Below are 25,976 nucleotides of genomic sequence, written 5' to 3'. Positions count from 1 at the left end.
TTGGTCTTTCTGGTGACCAGCCTCCATCCAGGAGCCTACTCAGAGTCCCTCATTAGAACAAAAGATGCTCCTACTGCTCCCGTCACTTAGGAATTTACAAGAGTTTTAGGAGCTCTATGCCAGGATCCAAAGGCAGAGACCAATGTATATATTTTATATTATCTCACACCATGGTACAGAAAGATTTGATACACCCTGATAATTCTGATGAAAGAAGAGATGAATACAATTAGATAAAGTTAAGCCATAAAACAGAGATGATACAATATAAAGATAATTGTTATTGGAATTGAAGTAAAAAGCCTATCAAATTAAGCTGTTGATACATAGATAAAATAGAAGAAAACTTCCCTGAAATGAAGACAAATTTGAATTGTTAAATGGACATCCATGTTCCAGGACCAAGACATATCCTAATTAAGCTGAATATCAAATAAAAGGGAAGAGGAGAGAAAATTTTACTTTTTTGTTGAAACAATTTTGTAACAAAACAGTAGAAAAAGGATGGAGAAGACAAGGAAGGACCTCTAACTTCTCTACAAAAGACAACAGAGAAGATGATTTCATAACGTTCCATTTCTCATCAGTCTGTGCTGTTTTCATGGAGAGCACCAGTCTATGACAGAAATGGAGAACCAAGGAAATATTTCTATTAAATGCCCTCAAGGAATTCCTTTTCTCCTCTTCCTTCCTACCTCCTCTCCTTTCAACTTCAGGACCTTTTGCACAATGTCTTCGGAGGTAGAACTCCCAAGAACAAAAATAGGAAAAAGGTACATCCCTAAAGTAGCAGCCATTTTCTACCTGAGACAAGTCCTGTGGCTATGTTAAATATGTGGCTAAAACTGAATTGGAGAAAAGAAGAAAAATGATAAACTTATTCAAAAAGCAGTATTACTTGCCTTGAATAGATCTGAATGTCTTGGGTTGTCAGAATCCAGAAATCCCCAACTGTAACCTGAACAAATGAAAGTACAATTAGCAGAGCAGAAAGTTGGGGGAGATGTTAAATTGTCAATAAAATCACGTTTGTGTCAACATACTGTCAGCAAAAGGAGACAGGTGGAGGCTCGGAGAGTAAAATATTTACAGGTTTCCAGTTAATCTATTGCTTACTCTTTCAGACCTATTTTCTAGTGACTAACTCTTGCAGTAAAATAGAAAATGAAATGAGGTACTCTCTAACCCAATTTATATACCATAAAAATGTCAGATTGTTGTTGAATCTTCATATTAAAAATTTTACTTCCCAACTAGAAAAACCACATCTATGCAACTAGTAAGTATACATTCTTGTATGAATTAGATGAATATAAATAGCAAATCTCAGATCCTTACTAACCTTATTTCCTAAACCTGTAACAGATCTAACTTTCTTCTAAAATTAAAATGTCAACTCAGTACTTCAGGTCCGTTATGTGGATTGAATTAGTTTTCTCTTTTATTAAACAAAAAAAAAAACAAAAAAAAACAAAAAAAACAAAAAAAAACAAAAAACCACCCAGGCTACTCAGGTCCTCGGCGAATGAATTACTTTGATTAAACCAACCTGGAAACACAAGAGAAATGCAGGGTTAAGGTAGGAGGTAGAGAAAAGTGGGAAATAAAATATGCTACTTGGTTACAAGAAGAGAGAAGTAAACAAGACGAGCTTCCCTGCTTGAGTGGAGGGAGATGGGGATTGAATCCTTATAAAGCAGAGATTACAAGAATTTGTCAAAGAGATAAAAACGACCATGGGTCATCCTCAAAATGTCAAAAAGGAAAAGAGGAACAATCAAGTCTCTCGAATTACCCGAAGGAAGAAAAGAAGCCTGCAAGTGATAAGGACATTTGAAATAATTGCGGGCAGAGGAAGGAAATACAGCAGACTTCAGGTGTGGTGGGTGAAGAACATGGGGAAAGAACTTTGATGGAATAGGAGGTAACTTAAGAAAAAAGACCCCAAGAAGGTGACTGTAGGAGAAAGCAAATGCCTCAGAAAACAACGGAAGAATTTGGAATCTTCGGAAAGGAAATGAATAAACGTGGGAACTAGAGCAACAATACACTTGGAATTCAACCATCTGTTTCTGCTGCTGCATCTCTGGAATTCACAGACTAGAGGCAGGCAGAAGCCCTGCAAAGACAACTTGGAGAACCACCTCAGAGCACACAACACAAAGAGCACAAGAATGCAGAAGATTTAGAAAAGTAACCTAGGAAGTGCACGGAGGACGTAAAGTTGTTTTGCTATAAAATAAAAAGCTTAATTCAATGGGGAAAATTGGTTTGGAGGGCCCAGTCTCTTCATTCTCAAATTTTAAAAAAACTAACTGCAAGACCAGAGGACATAAATTAGAAGAGATATTTGTGGAAGTATAATCTCCTCTTTCCTTTTCAATGAGAAAGGAAGTTTTCTTTCATTTACTTGTAATGCTATGAAATTTTTCCTCTGTGTTCTAAGCTAAACCCGAATATGTGATGTCATTACTCATTTTTGATTACTCTTAATTCCAAGATTAAAGCACATTTGGATAAACACGAGAGGAGTCTAAAGAGTTTGAGAATTTACAGTTTTGTTACAAGCAATAACAATCACACTAATGACAACAAAATTTCAGAACAATTTGGTTTATACAACAAAGGACTTTTTCTGAGATTCTGGGAGTCCCAGGCCAGTGTGACCCAGGAACCATCTTACCAGGTCCCATATCTTTGCTTTACCTTCTCTGGCTTTGCTTCACGTACAGTCTGGCTTTGCTCACGGTAATAACGTGGCCGCGGATGTCTCAGACCTGACATCTGCACACCACCAAACCCTGATGGAAAGAACAGGTATTTCAGCCAGCACCTTTTAAGGAGAAATGTGTTACCCAGAAACCCAATCAAACAATTCCTTGCACATGATTGGCTCACCTGGGTCATGTTATCCCACCCATCTGTGGAGCTAGTTTCTCCTACTCCCTAACTAGTTTCTCCTGGGAGCACTATTTTAATAAATCATTTGCACCTAAATCTTTGGCTAAGCAGTTGCTTCTAGTAGAAACGTCCTCAAGACACAAACAATGCACTGAAATCCTCTGACAGGTTATCCTTGAAAGCCCTGAACAGTACCTTCCCACCTTCACGTCTCTGCAAATGCTGGCATTTCACACTGTGAATAAGACACTCTCATCTTCTCATACATACCCTTCCCCAGGTTCTGTGCTGCTCCTCCCCTGACCCAGCCTCCTACTTCTCCTGCAATTCTGAGACCTCTTTTCTGTGCCCTCTGAAAACATCATTTCATGATAAGCTTCCCTCTGCCCATACCTATGTAGGTTCCCTCTGCCTTCCAGCTTCAGTTGAAACGTGATTCATTCCCAAAGGCACCATTTCCTTTTTTCCTTTTTCTTAATAAAGAGATGATTCATTTCCCATCTTCTTTCACACTGGAATCTGGATATAAAGCTGTCAATCTCTGCGTACAATGTTATTTCCAAACTGTCACGTCTGTATCATTAGGGTTTCAAGATCTCACTGTGATCTCACTGTGAGAATCTGTTTCTTCTGAACTAATCCTTACTCCCATATAGGAAGGTACCTAGGGAGTGTCAACTGTATTTAAGGTGGATGGGGCATATATAATTATGTTACAGTATTCTTTACATCCTTTATAGGTATGAAATTTAAAAATAAATTTTATTGAAGCATAATTAACATACAATATTATATTAGTTTCGGGTGTACAATGTAGCGATTCAATAATCCTATACATTACTCACTGCTCCCCACGATAAGTGGTGATATAACATTAATTAATAATAAACATTATTAAAACACTATTGACTATATTCCCTATGCTGTACTTTTTATCAGGTATGAGATGTTTTTTAATGAATGTCTGTGGCTTGGATCATCTGTCTTGGCATTCTTATGCCTTCATTTGTTACCTACTAAATTCCAATCGGGCCCCAGAGATTTTGAAAATTAGCACCAAAACTCAGTCTCCCTCTCCATCCCCATTGTTATCAACATTCTGGCTGATTTTGATGCCCATGTGACGAGAAATACAAAACTCTCTTAATGAAGATCAAGAACTCTAAAACTAAGTCACTTCTTCACTCACTCTACACTTTCATAGATGGATTCCTGCCCAGAATTGTTTCATCCCTGAAGTATCAAACTCAGAATATCCTACACCTTAAAAGTTATCATCACAAGAAAACTAAATTGTAACCATGTGTTACAATTTACATTTTACAATAGGATTTTAGCCAAATCTATTGTGGTGACCATTTCACAGTATATACAAATATATCATTATGTTGTACCCCAGAAACTAATGGGATGTTGTATGTCAATTTATACATCAAATCAAAAAAGTTTTAATTAAAAACAAACAAGATCATAAAACAAGGATATCCTACCCTGACACAACTTTCTGTCATCCCAAAACATCCTTTCTCCCCTCCCACTAACCTAACAATCTTACGATTTCTAAGACCTGACTTCATCAATTGCTCCCATTCTCACTTAGGCTATTACGTATTTCCTGGGTCTTTTGACAAAAACTATTTAACATTTTGAGCTGATTAAAAAAAAAAGACTAACTAGATTTCTTTTCTTTTTTGCCAAGTTAATTTTGATAACTACAGAGCTGCTAGCTTAGCTTACATATTAATAATACATATTAATAATATTAATTATTAATATAATTAATATAATTAATATTAATTAATTATTAATAATACATATTAATAATACAGTTTGTAAATTTGTAAATCTCTGAGAGCAATGTCTAGCAATTGATGTGGTTATTTTATTTTTTATTTTATTTTATTTTTTTTAATTTTTTTTTCAACGTTTTATTTTTATTTTTGGGACAGAGAGAGACAGAGCATGAACGGGGGAGGGGCAGAGAGAGAGGGAGACACAGAATCGGAAACAGGCTCCAGGCTCTGAGCCATCAGCCCAGAGCCTGACGCGGGGCTCGAACTCACGGACCGCGAGATCGTGACCTGGCTGAAGTCGGACGCTCAACCGACTGCGCCACCCAGGTGCCCCGATGTGGTTATTTTAGAGGAGATTCAGATTCTCACAGACTAGTCATGTAGACAAAAAAGAATAGGTACAGCACTCCTAGACTGCAATTAGGCTTTGGTTTTCTTTTTCCCCAAAAAGACAAAAATGTGGTAGAAAGGTCCACCACTTCCAATTAGCACCTAATGCAACCAATGATGAAATGAATGAATAAACCAACATCTCTAAAGCATCTATCCTACAATTAACATGAGTGTTTATTATTTTGAATTCGATGAGGAGATTAAAAACTCCTTTCAATTAAAAACACTAAGTGCATGCCCTCTTAAAAAGAATGGAAGAAGGGAAGTGCCCCACATACCCCTCACACCCACTTATTCTCCACCATGTACATTTCGAATTGGAGATCAAGCCAGTTGTCATTGGCATTTAAGCAACACCTGAGTCACTGAAGCATGTGGGCTCTTGTTGATGTCACCTGGACAGTTCTTTCTCCAAGAAATGCTAGGATGTTTTTGTTTTAATAGGCTACACAATCCTGATGTCAAAGAGAGAAGCCAGGTTTCATTTTACTAATTAGCATTCCCAGACCACACAACATGCCCATGGCTTACAACCAGTTCTGGAAACAACTATCCATTACTTGCTAAAGGGAAAGTACCCTTTCCAAGGCTGGAAAACTAGTAAAAGATCACAATGACTTTCCAGGACCCTGAAGATTTGCACACTAAGGGTGGACCCATGATTTTTAAGGAAACCGAGGAAGGCTGAAAGGAAGTATTTAGTGAGACAGCTTAATCTTTTTTTATTATTTTGTTTAATGTTTATTTATTTTTGAGAAAGAGAGTGCGAGGGGGAGAGGGGCAGAGAGAGAGGGAGAAAGAGGATCCAAGCAGGCTCCACTCTGTCAGCATAGAGCCCAATATATGGCTTGAACTCATGAACTGCGAGATTGTGACCTGAGCCAAAGTCGGATAGTTGACTGACTGACCCACCCAGGTGCCCTGAGACAGGTTAATCTTAAAGCAGTCCACATGAAGGCATTCCTATGTTCAAAAGGAAAGAAACAGGGACTCTCAGAACTACTTGGGTAGAGCAAGATTCTCCCAACAACTCCTTCAATGTGATTGTGTAGAAGTCATCGATCTGTTCCCTCCCTTCAACAGTCCCACAAGCTCTAGTCAAAAGGTACATGGGGAAGAGATTACTCCCTTGTTCACTATACAATCTGTCCACATAACTCTTCAGGGGCACAGATTTCAGAGGCATAATTTTTACTTATTCCATCAGCAAAGATTTCACATTTTTTCCACCAGGTCCCCACTTTAGTAAACTGGATACCACATGCCAGATTCATAGCTCTCTTCTGCAGATACTGATTTTAAATGGGCAAGGGTGTAGAAGCTGTTTCTGATAGACATCCTTCTAATCTGAAGAGGTTAGGTATAAAAAATTATAGAAGAACAAGTTCAGAGGAACATATATTTTTGGATTTTAAAAGATATTGCCAACTCCATTCGGGGAGGAAAGTGGAGGTTCAAGTATTTTATTATATTGACCAAAGGGTAAAACAGTATAAGGAGAAATAAGATTCAAAGTTGGCAGAATTCATAAATAGGATTATAAAAACTCAGAATTACAGATTATCTTCTCTCATTAGAAAAATCTATGGAAGAGTAAGAGATTTTATCTTCCCATAAATCTTTTTCCTCTTTAGTTGGCAGTGCTAATGGAGTCTAAACTACAGAAAAGAAAAAAAATTTTCAATTAGATCACCTATAGAGACAGCCTTAAAAAGATGAAAAGTTAAGAGAGTCTTCTCTATGGAGATATATCTTTGAAAAGATGTTAAAAGGCTGGATAATTAGTTATGAGCTATAATAGTCTCCATTTAAGTCCCTATTTGATCTCTATTAAAATGAGAAAATGGAGGTGCAGAAAGTAAGTAAATTGCTCAAAGTCACAAAGATTCTTAAGCAGTGGGCCTGAGTCTCATTCCAAAGCTCATCCTCATCCTTCTACTCCACACTGTCTGCATCATCAAGAGGAAGAGAAGCGAATTATCTTTTGGGCATGTTCAGGGGTGACCATTTCATCCACACAGGTAAGATAGTTTCTCAATGCTCTTGCCTTCTAAGTGTGCACTCAAACCCAGATATAGAAAGTAAATCAAGTAAACAACAAAAGAATTGATCTTAGAAAGCTCTCTCAGGGGTTCCTGGGTGGCTCAATCAGTTGAGTGTCCAACTGTTGATTTTGGCTCAGGTCATGATCCCAGAGTCATGAGATCTAGCCCTGTATCAGGCTCTGCCCACAGTGTCAAGCCTGCTTAAGATTCTATCTCTCCTTCTGTCCCTCTTCCTCACTTGCATGTTCTCTCTCTCTCTCTCTCAAATTAAAAAAAAAACTCTCTGATTTTTATTCTGTCTATAAAGATGGCTTAAGCAATATGAAAGACCCCCTTGTTCATCCCTGTACACAAGAAGTCATCTCCTGTGGTTCACTTTATAACCAATAGAAGTCACTCAGTGAATGTTGGTGATGTGTCAGGAAATTTGCTAAGTAGGTTATAAACATGCCTTATTTGATCATAGTGATAACTCTGTAAAATACATACTAATATGTCCATTTTATAGGTGAATAGATTAAGGTATCGAATAATTTATTTTGAATTTATTGCAAGTGGTAAGGCCTTAGCATAAAGCACTTGCTATTAATCTTATACTACATACCACAGAGGACAGAGAATATGACCAACAAGCATGCTTTGACCAGTTTATTCTCCTCTTCAAATATTCAATAGATTCATTTTGCTCAAAAACACAAACTCATCAACATGACTTCAATCTTCTTTAATTTATTGAGGCTTGTTTTGTGGTCTGATATATGATCTATTCTGGAGAATGTTCATGTGCACTTGAAAATAGTGTGCATTCTGCTGTTTTAGGATGGAATGTTCTGAATATATCTGTTAAATCCATCTGACCCAGTGTGTCAAAGATATTGTTTTCTTGTTGACTTTCTGTGTAGATGATATGTCCATTGATGTAAGTGGGTGTTAGTCTCCTGCTATTTTTTTTTTTTTTGTAATTTATTTAAGAGAGAGAGAGAGCAAGTAGGGGAGGGGCAGAGAGAGAGGGAGAGAGACAATCCGAAGCAGGCTCTGTACTGACGGCACAGAGCCCGACATGGGGCTATATCTCTTGAACCATGAGATCATGACCTGAGCTGAAATAAAGAGTCAAATGCTTAGGGCATCTGGGTGGTAGTTGAGCAACAGACTTCAGCTCAGGTCATGATCTCACAGTTCTTGAGTTCAAGCTCTGCATTGGGTTCTCTGCTGTCAGCACAGAGCCTGCTTCAGATCCTCTGTTCCCCTCCCTCCCTGCTCCTCCCCTGATCACTCTCTCTTTCTCTTACTCAAAAATAAATAAACATTTAAAAAAAAAAAAAAGAGTTGGATGTTTAGCCAACTGAGCCACCCAGGTGCCCCTAAAATCTCCTACTATTTACTGTATTATTGTTGATTAGTTCCTTTATGTTTGTTATTAGCTGCTTTATGTATTTGGGTGTTTCTATGTTGGATGCATAAATATTTATAATTGTTATATCTTCTTGTTGAATTGTCCTCTTTATTATTATATAGTGTCCTTCTTTATCTCGTTACGGTCTTTGTTTTAAAGTCTATTTTGTCTGCTATAAATATTGGTACTCCAGCTTTCTTTTGACATCCATTTCCATGAGAAATGTTTCTCCATCCCCTCACTTTATCTGCAAGTGCCATAGGTCTAAAATGAGTCTCCTCTAGGCAGCATATAGATGAGTCCTTTTTTCCCCCATTCATTCTGTCACCGTATGTCTTTTGATTGGAGCATTTAGTCTATTTACATTCAAAGTAATTACCAATAGATATGTATTTATTGTCATTTTATTACTTGTTTTGTGGTTGTTTCTGGAGACTTTTTTCTGATCCTTTCTTGTCTTTCTTTCTTTCATGATTTGTTCATTTTCTTCAGTGACATATTTGGATTTCTTTCTCTTTATTGTTTGCATATTTGGTAGTGGTTATGATTTGTGGTTACCGTCAGGTTTCTATATAACATCTTCTGCATCTATCAGTCTATATTAAGTTTGAACCATTCTTTACTCCTGTCCTCCCCATGTTTTAGGTATATGGTGTCGTATTTTACATCCTTCTATTTTGTGAGTTCCTTGACTGCTTTTTTAAAAAGAAATATTCATTTTTAGCGCTTTCATATTCCTACCTTCATACTGTCATTTTTTGGTCTTTCTTTCTTCTCAAAGAGCGGCCTTTAATATTTCTTGTGAGGGGAGGGGCGCCTGGGTGGCTCAGTGGGTTAAGCGTCCGACTTCGGCTCAGGTCATGATCTCATGGTTGGTGGGTTCAAGACCTGCATCCGGCTCTGTGCTGACAGCTCAGAGCTTGCTTCAGGTTCTGTGTCTCCCTCTCGCTCTGCTCCTACCCCATTCATGCTCTGTTTCTCTCTGTCTCAAAAATAAATAAACATAAAATTTTTTTTTTAATATTTCTTACAGGGCTGGTTTAGTGGTCATGAACTCCTTTAGTTTGTGTTTTTCTGGTAAACTTTTTATCTCTACTTCTATTCTGAGTGATAACCCTGCTGGATAGAGTATTTTTGCCTGCAGGTTTTTACCATCCACTGCTTTGAATATATCATGCCACTCCTTTCTGGCTTGAAAAGTTTCTGCTGAAAAATCCACTGAGAGCCTTATGGGATTTCCTTTGTATTTGATACTCTTCTTTTGTCTTGCTGCTTTTTATATATTTTCTTTATCACTATATTTAGCCACTTTAATTATAATATTGCTTGGTGTAGATATGCTTTTGTTGACTTTGTTGGGGGTCCTCTATGCCTCCTTGATCTGGGTATCTGTTTCATTCCCCACATTAGGGAAGTCTTCAGCTATTATTTCTTCAAATAAATTCTGTCACCTTTTCTCTCTCTTCTTCTTCTGGAACTTCTATAATTGTTATTACATTTGATGTAGTCACTGAGTTTCCTAAGTCTATTCTCATTTTACATAATTATTTTTTCTCTCTTTTGTGCAGTTTGATTACTTTTCATTACTGTGTCTTTTAGGTCATGAATTCATTCCTCTGCTTCTTCCAGCCTGCTATTCTTTCCATCAAGTGTGTTTCTCATTTCCTTTATTGAGCCCTTTATCTCTGCTATGTTATTCTTTACCTCTGTATTAACAGTCTCACTCACTCATGTCTTCCACTCTTTTCTCAAGCCTAGAAAGCATCCTTATGATCATTGCTTTACATTCTCTATCAGGTATGTTACTTATATCTGTTTCTCTTAGGTCTCCAGCAGTGGCCTTGTCCTGTTCTTTTGCTTGTGACAAATTCCTCTGTCTTCTTATTTTGTCTAAGTCTCTGTGCCTGTTTCTGTATGTTAGGAAAATCAGCTATGTCTCTTATTCTTAAGGGTAATGGCCTTATGAAGAAGAGGTCCTGTAGTGCCCTGCCATGTAGTGTCCTCTGTGCCCCAGGGCCTGGTGCTTCTGGGAGTGTCTCCAATGTGTGCTGCATGTGCTCTGCTATTGTGTACTGGCTGCTTTATCCTTCAGGACAGTTGTCTGCAGAAGCTCTCTTTGCCTGTTGCAGGTAGTGTTTTTGTCCCTTGCCTGAATGTGGCACGTTTTAACTAGGTGTGCTCTAGTCTGCTTGTGAAATAAGACCTGTTGCCCCTGCTGGAACTGAGGCCTCGCAAAACTCCTGGGTTGGAAAATGTAATGTTGGCAGGGGCTTGGGCCAGTCTTCTGAAGGAGGGGGCCCACCACGCTGGGACTGAGGCAAGTGTGACTGGGAAAAGTGGTTTCACGGGAGCGTGGGGGTGCCAGACTTGGTGAAAGCAAGTTAGGTAGCCAGTGTCAGTGCTGCACTGGTTCCCACAGGTGGCCCTATGCTTATGCTGAGAAACAGGGGAGGGAAATGGTGCCTGCCAGTTCCTTTGTTCCTGGAAAAGTCTCTGTGAACACTGCCTCTCTGGGACCCATTCCAAGATGAGCAACTAACCTCCCCATTGTGTGCCCCAGGCACTTTTCAGGTTGTTGTTTCCAAACTGTATGTCTGTGGGCTGTTTGCCAGCCTTCTCTCTAAGAGCAGCCCCAATGTCCTTTGAGTTCTCCCAGAGTCAAGCACACTGGCCTTTAAAACTGCAGGCTTTAAGCCCCACTGGTTGCAAGAACTCATGAAATTCAAGCCCTCTTGCTCTCCAAGCCAATTACTATGGGGATTTATTTTTTTCATGTACTCTTCTGAGTGTGAACCTTGCCCTTCTCTGTGACTGTGGCTCCCTTTCCACCATAACGGCCATAATCCATTTTCTCCCAAGCCACATTTCTGCACTTCCTACCTTGTTCATTGTAGCCTCTTCTCTACCTTTAGCTGTGAAGTTTGTTCTGCCAATCTTCAGGTCTATTTCTGGGGTATTTAGGATGATTTGATAGTTACCTGGTTGTATCAGCGAAGCGAGGCAAGCCTAGGGTCCTCCTGCTCCACCACAATCTTCTGATTTCCATAGGCTATCTTTAAATATAATGTACATTGTTAATGATAAACGTACCTGCTAATTTTCTTGAGTCACATCGACATCCCTGAATGAGTTAGTCATGGAGGAGATTTATACCCAATCACTTTGCATCCATATGACCTCACTGGTTGCTTATGGGGCATCTGATTAGGTGGTGTCTTCACTGACTGGCTAGTGCTGCTGCCTTAAGGGTTGATAAATATTTTGACTACACTCTCAGTCATGGATAAATATTAAATCTATACCTTTTAAATGAAAGCTATTCCTGAAATTTAACTCTTCAGAAATAGTTATGGCAACTGAGAATATAGCATAGACCGTAGCTATCTATATCTGATAACATCTGGGTGGAAGGTATATAAGCATACCACAAATGACCTTGTTGATAAAGACCAATAAGGAATAAGAATGTTGGGATATAAACCTGGCTCTTACACTTAGGTCTGTGGCATTGGACAGAGGTGGTTAATATACAAATTAATGTGTATAAAAGTTTTTGAAACCATGCCTGGAATATAGTATGTACACAGTAAGTTTTAGCTAGTATAAATACCTTGGAACTCAGAAATGAGTCCCCCTTACCAATAATTACCAGATGGAATTTTAGAAGTTACCAAAGGCTTTTTACCTTATAGTTAAAAGTGATAAAATCTTGGGAATAAAAAATATCTATATGTTTATTGTCTACAGGTCCCACAGGCAAATAATGTATCTCAGATGAAAAAAAGTTCACAACAGTTACCATCTTAGCCCTTAGAACTCTGTTCCAATATATACCCCCCAAACCCCGCACCCAGGAGATGATCTTTCCAGTAACCCACCAGGTCTAGAAATAAGGTGCTTTGTATATTGTGCCTTAGCATTTTTTTAATGTTTATTTATTTTTGAGAGAGACAGAGAGCCCGGGGCAGGGGTAGGGACAGAGAGAGGGGAGACACAGAATCCAAAGCAGGCTCCAGGCTCCGAGCTGCCAGCACAGAGCCCGATGCGGGGCTTGAACTCGCAAATGGTGAGATCATGACCTAAGCCAAAGTCAGATACTCAACTGACTGTGCCACTCAGACACCCCAGTTCCTTATCATTTTATGAAATTTTATATTAACTCTAGGTTTATACATGCTTTATATTTACTGAGATCCTGCTTTCAAGAAGGGGTTTGTAATATAATCTGCCACTTGCCATGTTCAGAAATGCTTATCATAACTCAGTATCATCAGCATTAGGTACTTTAAACATTTTGCTAATAAAAAAGGGCACCTTTGTCTTGTATTAATTCACATTATAATGTTCTAAACAAACGAGACAGCTTTGCTAAATATTTTCACCTGTTGCCTGTGTTACTTAGAAACATATCGTGAGGGGATTTTTTCAGTTATCTCAAAAGTTATGGAAAGTGTTCTCACATAATTAGAGGTAAGTGATCATTAAGTGTTTTAGGTTTTTAAGAATATATAGCACAGCTTTGGGCTGCCTGGATGATTCAGTCAGTTAAGCATCCGACTTCAGCTCAGGTCATGATCTCACAGTTCCTGGGTTCAAGCCCTGTGTCAGGCTCTGTGCTGAGAGCTTGGAGCCTGGAGCCTGCTATATTCTGTGTCTCCTTCCCTCTCTGCCTTCCCTTGCTCACACCCCTGTCTGTCTCTCTCAAAAATAAATAAACACTAAAAAAAATTTTAAAAAGAATATATAGCACAGCTTTGAAAAAGGTATAACAAAATTTTTAGAGATCAGATGATAAGATGAAATAGTTCAAAGAATATATAAATTAAGGAAGTCTATTTAAACATGGGAAAATGCTTTTTTAAATATTTCAAATGCAGACTTAAATGGGGATTGTGTGGCTGGGATAGCACAGACAGGAGGGCTCAATTTAATCATAATAGGTTTAGAAGAAAAAAGTATGCCTAAGGTAGTCCCAAAACAATAAGGAAAATTTTAAATATATAACCAGGAATAGAATGTTCAAAGAAGTACTGAACTTTGTATAAGACAGTGATATTTTCCAAGAGAAGAAATGATGTTAAACCATAATTTGAAATGATATTAAGCCTTAACATCCTGTGGAGAGAATATTACCAAAGTCAGTCTTGGTAAAATTGATTTGCTGTAATTGTCAGTACATTCTAATGATTACAGCTAAGGAAAATAGAGGATGGGATAGAAAGGTAAGGCAAGAAGGTTATTCTCTTCAGAAGGTGTTCTCTGCAATGCTTCTCATCTAGGTTAAATTAGATTACAAGGACCCCATACGTCAAAGATGGTGTGTAGGACCGAACCAGGCTGGCTGTGGAGAAGACATGCCGAGTGAAACAAAGTATTAAAGCAATAGAGCTGTAAGCGTACATTTGCTTATGTTATCTCCAGTTTGAATCTTAATGTCCTATTGGTTGGGATTAGCAGTTTGAACTCTACATGGCTGATAAGGAGTAATGCAAGTAAAGACTACAAGATTCCAAGAGCAAAGAAAGAGCAACCCCCATTACTCAGAATTTAAGAGTAAGCCTCTGCAGAGTCACGTAACAGGTTTTACAGAGAAAAAAAATCTGCAGCTGAAGAGATGAGAAGCTTTCCCAGCTAGCCACATCTGATTTCGCAATAGAGAGGGATGGCACAGGTGCACTGTCACAGAGAGCTGTAGATACGAACACCCAGAGAAAAGAAAGCCTCCAAGGGTAAAGTCTATCTCAAAAGAAAGAATATATATATATATATATATATATTCCAAAAGAAAGAATATATATATATTCTTTCTTTAAGATCATGGAGTAAAAGAGGCCTTAAAATATGGATTGGGAACTTTAATTTGGGCCAAACTGGAGGGATTTTTAATACATAAATACCACAACTGAATACCAGTGAAAGGTGTACATATTTTAGAAAGATAGTATCGGGTTGGAAAGACAAATCCAAAGTTAAAGAAAACCAGAATAGCAGGATTTTTAGGGCTACATATGTTTTTAGCTCCAGTTACATGGAACAAACTTGGATCCTAGTTTTCTTTTGTAAGGAAGTCAGGTCAGAGCCCTAGAGAGTATGTACCCAAAGGCCAGTCTCCCCTGGGAGAAGTTGAGAGACAGTTTTTACCTGAGTAGGCAGTTTGGTCTTCCCCAAACTTAAAATAAGTCAAACTAACAGGGCTCTTTGGTGGCCCCTAGGTAGCTGTTAGGGGGCCTCCTAGAGAAAAGATATTCATTCTCACTAGGTGGCGGGGGGCGGGGGGAGGGGGGACAGGCATTTGCATGTTTCAAGTCAGTTACAGAGATTCATTCAAAGTCTCAAAGATGAGGGTGCTGTCGTGTAACAGTTTAGAAAACGTTTCCACTGCTAGGCAAGGCTCTGGGAATTTCCAGTTGGTTGGCAGTCACAGGAAGAAAAACACCTTTAATGCCTTAGTGTACAATGTACATCAGTTGCTGACTACAGCAAGGAGAAGCCACCCAGGATCCCTGGTTATTGATCAAAATATTCATACAACTGTGGTCTCTTCAAATCATCTGGAGGGAAACTAAATCCAGGTATCAATTGACAACACAGGCCAACTGATAGAACACGCTGTTGGGCTGGGCCCTGAAACCAGACAGAAATCTTCAACTATGGACTTTAATTTACTTTAAGACCCATCAAACTTTCAGGACATTAAGTGTTACAAGACATCATAATATGATGTTATAATAAAACTAGAAAATTACTTGTCTTTTATACCTGTATTCTGAAGTAATAACAATCAATATTTATTGAACACTTTCTATATACCATGAACCTTGCCAAGACTTTACAACATTGCATTTAATCTTCACAACAAAACTAGGAGGTTCTATCTATCCCATTTTACAGAGTAGTAAACTAAGGATCAGAGAAAAGTGCACAACTGCTAACAGTGAAGCTGGTATTCACATCAAGGATTATTTGACCCTGGAGACCATGATTTTCAGCACTACACATTATTACATCATTTAATTAAAATATGCTTATAAATGTGTGAGATGACACCAATTTACTGCTCTTGACAGAAATGATTTCCTCCAAATTTCCAAGAAGTGAGGAAACTCAAGTTTTCTTTGTCAGGGACTGGTAACACAGAAAATCCAAAGTATCTTTCAGTACTTTTTTTTGTGTGTGTGTGTGTGTGTGTCCAAAGTCCCAAATAATAGGAACCTAATAAGAATTAAATCTTAACTTACGATATCCTTTCTTAGGCATTAAAAACGAGATTAACTTGGGGCGCCCGGGTGGCTCAGTCAGTTGAGCATCCGACTTCAGCTCAGGTCATGATCTCACAGTACTGAGTTCAAGCCCCGCGTCGGGCTCTGTGCTGACAGCTCAGAGCCTGAAGCCTGCTTCCGATTCTGTGTCTCCCTCTCTCTCTGCCCCTCCCCTGCTCATGCTCTGTCTCTCTCTGTCTCAGAAATAAATAAAAACATTAAAAAAAAAAACGAGATTAACTTAATGACTCTCCCTTGAGACACTGTAAATATCTAGCAGACTTCAGTTTCTTATTTTAGAATTCAATGATCACTTGATTCTGCTAGAAAACCACATCCACAATCCTTTTTTCCACACAGAGTGAGGCAAAGTGTATCCTGGGGGGAGCTGACAAGTCTTCTTAGTGTACTAGATGAACAATTACAGTGTAAATAAGAATATACCCTCAGACATAAATTTCCCCCAAATACTTTTTTTTATTTAATTTTTTTTCCACATTTATTCATTTTTGAGAGACAGAGAATGAGCAGGGGAGGGGCAGAGAGCGAGGAAGGCACAGAATACAAAGCGGACTCCAGGCTCCAAGCTATCAGCACAGAGCCTGAGGCGGGGCTGGAATTCGGACAGGGAGATCATGGCCTGAGCCAAAATCAGATGCTTAACAGACTGAGCCACCCAGGCACCTCTCCCCCAAATACTTTTCTTTTTTTTTTTTTTTCAACGTTTTATTTATTTTTGGGACAGAGAGAGACAGAGCATGAACGGGGGAGGGGCAGAGAGAGAGGGAGACACAGAATCGGAAACAGGCTCCAGGCTCTGAGCCATCAGCCCAGAGCCCGACGCGGGGCTCACACTCAGGGACCGCGAGATCGTGACCTGGCTGAAGTCGGAGGCTTAACCGACTGCGCCACCCAGGCGCCCCGCCCCAAATACTTTTCAAAACAGATACTTCTCATCCTCCTTTCACTATCTTATCAGAACATTCTGACCTTAATCTTTTGCATTTTATCACTTTTAGTAAATTCTTTTTTGAATGTTTATTTATTTTGAAAGAGAGAGAGAGATAGAAGGAAAGAAAGCAAGTGAGTGAGCAGGGGAGGGGCTGAGAGAGAGTATTCTAACCAGGCTCTACACTGCCAGTTCAGAGCCTGACATGGGACTGGAACTGATGAACCATAAGATCATGACCTGGGTCAAAATCATGGGTTGGACACTTAGCCACGGAAGCTACTCAGGTGCCCCTTTGGTGAATTCTTTTATTTCAAATATCTCAGCTTGATTCTTCAAGACAACCTTTTTTAAGCATTTGTTTTACACATATGTACTATAGATATTGGCACAAAATCAATTTAAATAACCAGTAACAATTTTTTCCTAACAGAAAAATAAAGCATCAAGTAAAACCGTGTATTTTTGATTCATTCATGCCCAATTTTAAGATCTAAGTATAAACAACTTAGAAGAAATTCTTACCTTACTTAGAAATCTGTGCCTTTCAGTTGAATGCTAAGTAGTCCATAAGAGTAAAGTTTGAATTCAGTTGAAAGAAGCAGGGATGAGGTATGCGGTGTGAAACAGAGACTAAAGTCTATGATATGTTTGGTTAATTATCCATAACAGATCAAAGAAACCAATGAGGTAACACAGGTCTTCTTTCAAATTAAAGCCCACACAGATCAGGGGGTCTTTATAGATTTTAAAGTCGAGAAATCAGAATGCCCCATTACAAATAATATAATGGAGCAGCAGAACACTGATCTATGGCACTTCTCTGGTTTCCATGCTATGGGTGCCAGCGGTCACATCATCAAAAGTCATGATTCACACAACCCTATGGGGCGAGACTGCTCTATACTCCACATCCAGAGCAAACCTGTCTTGTTTGCTGCAGAGTGACAAAGAGAAGTGTGCTTCTGGTTGCAGTAAGTGCTGACAGTTCTATGAAAAAGAACCATAATCCTGCACAGTCATAGTTTATCTGCATCTACAATTCTCATTGCAGTTCTGGTTGCTAGAACACCCAAGCTTAACAAAGTTGGAGTCAGAGAAAAGCCTTCTTTGTAAAGACTTCCCTGAAGTCTGTGGGGGTGAGCTTAACAGTGTTTCTCTTTTATGTTTTCATATCACATATTGTTATTAAAATTGTTGGTGTTTCCTTCTCTCTCCTCTCTGTCACATGCGCGCGCGCGCACGCACACACACACGCAGTAGATACTAGGATCCATGCTTTACTTACCCCTGTATCCCCAATAACTAGCATTGTACCTATTACATACCAGTGCATAGTAAGTGGTCAGTATTGTGCTTGTTGGATGCATGGACACAAATTTACAAAGTGAACAAAAAGATACTTTATGAAGACAATGGGCTCTCAGTGGGATTTCAACAGGGCTCTTCTGTCTGGATCAAAGGATACCATCCAAGCCTTAGCTAGGTACTCAAGGCCCTTGATCATCTGGCTCTGCCTAGCCTTCTACATTTTGTGCATTACTTCCCACATCCATTTTTTTCCTCCTGCCACATGGAGACATTTGAAGCAAAGGACAGGGTACATTTGGAGAACTCCTCTCCTCTACTTTCCCATCTGTTTCTTGCACTTCTACCCAGGAGCTGTCTTTGGTGAGACTTTTACTACCCACTGGAAGCTGAGTTGGAGGTCCCTGCCCTGCTCCCAGAATCCCCAAAGTCACTCATGCCAATTTCTATCATTATTTAATAAGATCAACAGTGACATAAGATCAAAATGGGACTTCTTTTAAAGATTCAGGCAATCCCAGCTTTTACCCCTCAGTCCCCTGGGCCATGTAGTTCCTGGTACATTATAGCCACTCTAATGTTAGGTTAAGGAATACTAAGATCCCAAAGCATTCACATGGGGAGAACAGACTTTCACAGAATCTCATAACAGAAGAACTAGATATTCTTTGAACATTTTTGAAGTTTTAGGATGAAATGCCATATACACACAAAGATATTATGCAGAGACTGTTCATGTTGAAGCAAAAATAGAATTAAGGTTTTTAAGAATGTCAACAGCTGAGAGATAAGAGTTTCTCTGAGGTTTATGTCACAGGGAAAGTTACCACAACATTTATGCCACAATTGAAGACTAAATAGACAGTTTTAGGTCACATACCTCTCTCCTTTGTGATGTAGTTGTCACTATCTCTCCCAGTAGAGGTACCTTGAAGGAAGTAGGATGAGCCATTAGGATCCTATATTAGGGAAGCCCAGAGGCCACTGCTTGAAGAAATTCAGCTGTTAGGCTTTGATATCTGTTTATTCCAATTACCAGTTCGGGCTCTCCACTGCGAAGTTCTTCCATAATAATCTTCAAGTCTCTGGAAGAAGATCTAACATATGGAATGTTGTTAGCCTTGATGATATCTATCGTGAAAATGCACCTACACTAAAGCTCAGAGAAAATTTAAAGTAATGTTGGCATTTAGCACTCATTAAATTTGCAAAAGTTCTGAAGAAATAAAAGTATAACTGTCATATAATTTGAGGATAGGAGAGTAGCTGCTGGCTGAATCCTCAGAGATCAAATAGGACTGAAATTAATAACCCAACTGGAGACTTTCAATTGTCAAAACACTGCAAAAGAAAGTGAATTTGATCTCTAAAGCTGAAGGGTAGACAGACATGACTGCAATGTAAAAGATCTTAAATTGGTCTGAGAGACAGACTAGACATTACAGTCTTCATATATTAGGCATTTGCTAAATCAGTTCAATCAATACTTATTCCTAACAAGGAACATTCTCCTAATATCCCAGCTGGTAAATAATTTGACCTATTAAATTCACACATTTACTTTACAAGATGCTAACTGTGATATTTGTCATCATTTGTGCACATCTTCCTTTCCTGGTCCATGGTTGCTACAGAGCTGCCACATCAGATGCAGAGGCTTCTCGTAGCCTTCTAGATTCTTTCTGTGACCTCCTCTTTGTTCTCTATTTTCTCTGTATTTCTACATGTCTCAGATCTAGCTCAGCCCCAACTACCTTCAGTTTTGTAGTGACTTATTCTGTAAATTGCTACTAAGTCCTTTAATAAATCCTAAATGATCACCCAGGGAAACAGGCAGGGTAGGTTACCCTCTGCCTCCTCTGGGATGAGGAAACAGGTACTACGAATGGACAAACAAGGGCCTTCTGGGTGGCTCAGTTGGTTAAGTATCTGAATTTTTATTTCAGCTCAGGTCATGATCTCACAGTTCGTGAGATGGAGCCCTGCATCAGGCTCTGCACTGACAGCACAAAGACGGCTTGGGATTCTCTCTCTCTTGCTCTCTCTCTCTCTCTCTCTCTCTCTCTCTGCTCCTCCCAAATTCATGCTCTCTCTCTCTCTCTCTCTTTCTCAAAATAAATTAATAAACTTAAAAAAAAGAGTGTACAGGGGCACCTGGGTGGCTCAGTCAGTTGGGCGTCCAACTTCGGCTCAGGTCATGATCTTGTGGTCCGTGAGTTCGAGCCCCGCGTCGGGCTCTGTGCGGACAGCTTGGAGCCTGGAGCCTGTTTCAGATTCTGTGTCTCCCTCTGTCTCTGCCCCTCCCCTGCTCATGCTCTGTCTCTCTCTCTGTCTCAGAAATAAACGTTAAAAAAAAAAAAAGAGTGTACAAATGATGCACCCAATGAGTAAGTGTCAAAGATGGGCACTGCATATTTGCCATTTCCCTCCCATATCCCATCAGCCCACCTTTTGGCTCTGACCATTGCTGAGTCAACCATTGGCTGTGTACAGGTGCTCTTGACAGCACTGCATGTCAGCTGTAGTGTGTGTCTGTCTTGTTTGTTTCAGGGATTCTCTGCTTCATGGTAGAAATCCTGAAGAAGAGAAAATTAACACCCCCCAATGTTAATCCTAGTTTGTAGAGGTTGGGTTGTTCCTCTCTCCTGTGTCTACGATTGACAATTCTGATGGGTCTTCTATGTATTTCCTTAAAGCATCCTTACCAGGACTAAACCCCTGTTGCCCACAGGGACAGCCAACTCAAGTGCACACCTTTGGGTTAGCTCTCCCTCCTCCTTTGTTTTAATATTCCCATGGGTCCCTCCCCTATTCCCTGGGTTCACTCCCCCAAGTCAACTACTTGCATAAAAAATTTATCTTAGGTTCTTCTTCCTAAGAACATTATCATGGCTTAAGTTCCTAGAGGAACCTAAGTTAAAACAGGCTGCAAACACATTGTTTTGATTTCTTCTTATTACCCTATTAATCACCAGACTCAATATCAATACTCATCTTTTTTTCCACTTACAAACAACAGGTATAGATTTAATATTTGAATATCAAGTATAACCTCTTTAAGTTCTGTGGAGACTTTCACACATTAGGTGCTTAGTAATAGGAAACTGTGGTCACCTTGAAGGTAATGATTGTTAAAGAAGAATTATGTATGCATAAATATGAAGAGAAATATGTAAATTGATCTTCAACAGATGACTTAAAAGAGCTGGAAGTAGCTATTTTTATTCAGTGTCATTTCTAGGATCAGTTTACAAGGGTTCCATGTCTATAAAGCTTCAGGGCTGGTTTCTTTTCATCCTATATTTTCTAATAAAAAGTAAAAATTTAATTTTTATGGCTTCTTATTTTAGGTATATTGATGGCTGACTTTAAAAAGTCTTCCTAAATGAAGAAATAGGATGATGTCTTATAGCCTTGAGCTCTAAAGCAATAATATCTACATTTACCAGTTTTATTTATAGACAAACATATGTGTTAATAGGGATTTTCCTCTCACGAATTTTATAAAGATGGAACATGATTATTCATATTTGTTTGTTTCTGGTACAAAAAAAGCATCACCCACCAGCACAGGATCAAGAAAAACCAACTGCTGAATGTCAGACTATTCTTGATTTGGAAAGACAAATTTAAGGATAAATAATAGTACAAAAGGAACAATTCTATTCAGCTTGTGCAGACCAGCAGATCAACTGGCCACAATGTTTTTTATTTAAGAGCCAACAAACGTCATTTTAGAATATTTGGCAGATGCCAGACATCAAGCAGTCTGAATGTAAACATTGCTGTGATTGCTGGTCACTAAAGGCTTAGATGTAGTGTGTTAAGTTACAAATATGAAAAAAAAAAAGAAACTAAGACACAACTTCTGGAACTTAGACCTGTTGATTGAAATATCTGTCACTGTGGAACAAACAATGGAGATTTTGTCATGCTCTTCCTAAAGCACATATATACAGTCTACATAGAGTGGCCAAGGAATCCATGTCTCTCAAGGCCTAAAATAGAATTACATATAAAAAGTTACCAGTTACTCTTCTATGGGCTGAACACCAGAATTATCCATGTGTTTAACAACTACACATAAATATTAAAGAACTTCTAAATTGTAGTTTGTTTGAACAGAAAAAAAAGTAAGTCCTATCAGTTGAAAAATAATGACATGAAATCTGTTTTCATAATTGCTCTTAACACTTTGGGAAAAAATATATATACTCGATTTAAAAAAAATTCTTCTTAAATCTGTGTGCAATTTACTTTCTTAGTCAGAAAGTAAAATATCCTTATTTCAACAAGCCCATCCTTTGACTTCATATTTCACTAAAATATAAGTTCTCATAGGTGTATTATAATGGCTTTCCCTATTCTCTAATGTTATTATAAAAATAGATTCATATTTACATGACTATCTTGGTAAAAATCAAGCTATGAAAGTACTTTACTTAATTTTTCTTAAAATTCTATGTTGACTTGGCAAGAGCCACTAATGGTATATATTCAGAAAAGAGCCAGGAAGTCATTAAAGGAACAATGACTGAAGAAGAGTAGACATTACAAATGGTCACTACTGATAGTCACATTTTAATGCTGCAGATGACCAACAAGATTCAGTAGGATCCACAACAGGAAAATCTCTTTCAAGCTCGTGGTAAGACTAAGGCATCAACTACCAGCAGACAGGATGGACTTTATTGGATATGCATCACAAAGTCTTCACTCTGCAGGAAATTATATACTTGCTCTGGAAATGGGGCAATTATGTGAAATGTTAATGAATGCTTTCAGACAAAAGAAGTGTCAAAATAGCAAAGTGGGATTGGATTTTATGAAGAGGTTAATTTCTTTTCTTTTTTTTTTAATTTTTTTTTTCAACGTTTATTTATTTTTGGGACAGAGAGAGACAGAGCATGAACGGGGGAGGGGCAGAGAGAGAGGGAGACACAGAATCGGAAACAGGCTCCAGGCTCTGAGCCATCAGCCCAGAGCCTGACGCAGGGCTCGAACTCACGGACCGCGAGATCGTGACCTGGCTGAAGTCGGACGCTTAACCGACTGCGCCACCCAGGTGCCCCGAGGAGGTTAATTTCTAAAGTCAGCATATAAAGCAAAACACTCACAAAGTCAAAATTACCTCTGTAAATTCCTTATGAAAGTCTTTTACCACATAAGAAACAGAGACATCCAGAGTTCAAAGTTTTTGCCTTTTGTATTTTTATTGTTTAAGAATGGAAATGGACTATTATTTCTTTAGTTCAGGTTACTATGTTTCAGCTGAGGAGCCAACATAGCTACTTGCATGTAGGGTCTATGTAGTACCAAAAATATCTATTTAAAAGAAATTTTTTCCTAATCACTGTGAAATACTTGCACTCAAAATTATACAGTATGACAGTTTTGGAAAGTCATAGGATACTGGGTGGAATCAATTACCTTTAAGGTTTGGTGAGGTATTTTTACTTACCTACGAAAGCAATAGTATCTGAGGTTACTCCTTACTCTAAGCTCTGGATTTATAAGATAGGGTCATTACTATAAGAAAGAAAGTAGTCAGGAGTATTGTTCCACAATAAAGAAAATCAGAAAAATTTATGGCAAAATGCTCATATTGACTTATCACTACTAAGACTCTATGTCAGCACCCATGCCAATCACCTAAATTTGAATAGTCTGATTTTTTAACTCAGCCTCAGAAGTGATGAGACTCTGACATAGGACTGAGTCAAAAGTTTGGGTAAGTTTTTCAAGGGATACAGGAGTGCTGATGCATAGGGGCACATGTACCCCAATATTTATAGCAGCACTTTCAAAAATAGCCAAATTATGGAAAGAGCCTAAATGTCCATCAACTGATGAACGGATAAAGAAGATGTGGTTTATATATACAATGGAATACTACTTGGCAATGAGAAAGAATGAAATCTGGCAATTTGCAGCAATGTCGATGGGACTGGAGGGTATTATGCTATATGAAATAAGTCAGTCAGAGAAAGACAGATACCATATGTCTTCACTTATATGTGGATCTTGAGAAACTTAACAAGACCATAGGGCAGGGGAAGGGGGAAAAAAAGCTACAAACAGAGAGGGAGGGAGGCAAACCATAAGAGACTCTTAAATACAGAGAACAAACTGAGGGTTGATGGGGAGTAGGGGAGAAGGGAAAGTGGATGATGGGCATTGAGGAGGGCACTTGTGATGAGTGCTGGGTGTTGTATGGAAACCAATTTGACAATAAATTATATTAAAAATGTTTGGGTAACTTTTGCGTAAAAGCTTTAGCAACAGAGAGATCTACATTTGGAACTCGGACCACTTTTAAAAAAAACTTTTTATTTTGAGATAATTATAAATTAACATGCACTTGTGAGAAATAATACAAAAGGATGCCATCCATGTACTCTTTACCCAGTTTCCCTGGAACATCTTGCAAAACCAAAGTACAAGATCATAACTAGTGTATACGTTTGCTACGGCTGCCATAACAAAGTTCTGTAGGTATCAGATGGGTTTAAAAAACAGAAATTTACCTCCTCGTAGTTCCGGAAACTAGAAGTCTGAGATCAAGTTGTCCACAGGGTCGGTTTCTTCCAAGTCTCTTGGCCTCAGAGGCTAAATTTAAGGTGAGCGGAGCACCTCAAGGTGTTGACAGGGATGGTTTCTCTTTGCTTATAGATGGCTATCTTCTCCCTCTGCCTTCACAGGGTCTTCCTTCTATAAGTGTCTATGTTCAAATTTCCTTTTTTCCCGTGAGGAAACCAGCCATATTGGAACAGGATCCACCCTAATGACCTCATTTCAACTTTAGTACCTCTTTAAAGACTCAATTTTCAAATATGGTTACATTCTGAGGTACTGGGGTTAAAGCTTCAACATATGAATTTGGTTGGGGGGGCAGTTCAGTCTATAACAATTAGGATATTGGCATTCATATATAGAACATATCTATCACCACAAGGATCTCTCATATTGACTTTCATAGATACATGCACCTCCCTTCTCTCAACCTATCTAACCCTTGGAATTTACTAATCTGTTCTCCACCTCTATAATTTATAAGACTCTGGATCTTATCTTTACACTGTATTTGAGTTGGCTTTTTTGGACACAAATCCAGTAAGGGACGGTAAGGACACCATTTCATTACCACTCAGTGGAGGTGAAAACCCAGACTCCAACATAGTCTCCACTGCCCTGGGTGAGGCCAAGTTTCTCCTTACTGCCTAGAAGGGATGCAAGTTCATTTTTTGTTCAGCTTTCCCTGATACAACCCCAGTGGGGGATCTTACAGCCTCCAGAAGGCAGAAATCTAGGCTCTCCACCACAGTTTTTCTGTGATGCTTGACATGAATAGAGGGTTTATTGTCTAAAAGCTTCCTGTCTTGACAGGTTTCTTCTTTCCTGGTCTTTTTAGTACAGAGAAAAGGCCTTTGTTTGGGCCTTTACAGTCTATGCCTGTTAGCATTTCTGGGTTGTCAACCTCTGGCTAAAAGAAAACCCAGGGATTTCTCCACACTGTCACTCCTTGGGTCCTGGGGTTCCTAGTCTATTGTCCTTCTTCTCTATTTTTCAGAGCCTTATATTTGTTTTATATGAAGTGTTCAGGTGTTTTCTTGTGCTTAGTGAGAGGAAAAGAGATAAGTACTTCCACTTGATCCTCCTGGAAGCAGAAGTCATTCTCTGTCGCATTAGTGGTTTGATCTTTTTACCACAATTTCCTTATCTCTGAGACATGGAAAACACCTACCTCATAGGGCGGTGCAGGAAATTAAGCAAGAACATTTGTAAGGTGCTTGACTCCTTGTAGACAATGCTCCTCTTTGAAATGAAACTGTGCTACCAGTCACCTGATCTTTCAAGTGCATATTACAAGACTTCCTCTGAATCTTCTCGTTTCAGGGAGACTCCATATCTACCAGACCCTTATATTCTCTC

General features: G+C 38.9%; 1 long non-coding RNA gene across 3 annotated transcripts; it reads right to left on the bottom strand.

The window, feature by feature from the left end:
- Window positions 1-876: 876 nt before the first annotated feature.
- LOC121035804 (uncharacterized) lies at window positions 877-24,942 on the bottom strand. Of its 3 annotated transcripts, XR_005793077.1 has the most exons (6): window positions 24,572-24,942; window positions 20,493-20,620; window positions 18,925-19,141; window positions 2,707-2,801; window positions 1,343-1,814; window positions 896-958 (listed from the first exon to the last, which is right to left on the bottom strand). It is a non-coding gene; the product is annotated as an uncharacterized LOC121035804 (long non-coding RNA). The 3 variants fall into 3 exon arrangements; XR_005793078.1 differs by lacking the exon at window positions 1,343-1,814 and having other exon boundaries at window positions 877-958; window positions 24,572-24,925; XR_005793079.1 differs by lacking the exons at window positions 896-958; window positions 1,343-1,814; window positions 2,707-2,801 and adding an exon at window positions 11,342-11,581 and having other exon boundaries at window positions 24,572-24,921.
- Window positions 24,943-25,976: the final 1,034 nt, after the last annotated feature.

The sequence above is a fragment of the Herpailurus yagouaroundi genome, unplaced genomic scaffold, assembly GCF_014898765.1.
Source record: "Herpailurus yagouaroundi ecotype Mexico unplaced genomic scaffold, PumYag 162, whole genome shotgun sequence".
Lineage (NCBI taxonomy): Eukaryota > Metazoa > Chordata > Mammalia > Carnivora > Felidae > Herpailurus > Herpailurus yagouaroundi.
The sequence above is the reverse complement of the archived record's forward strand: the minus strand, read 5'-3'. Positions and strand labels throughout refer to the sequence as shown.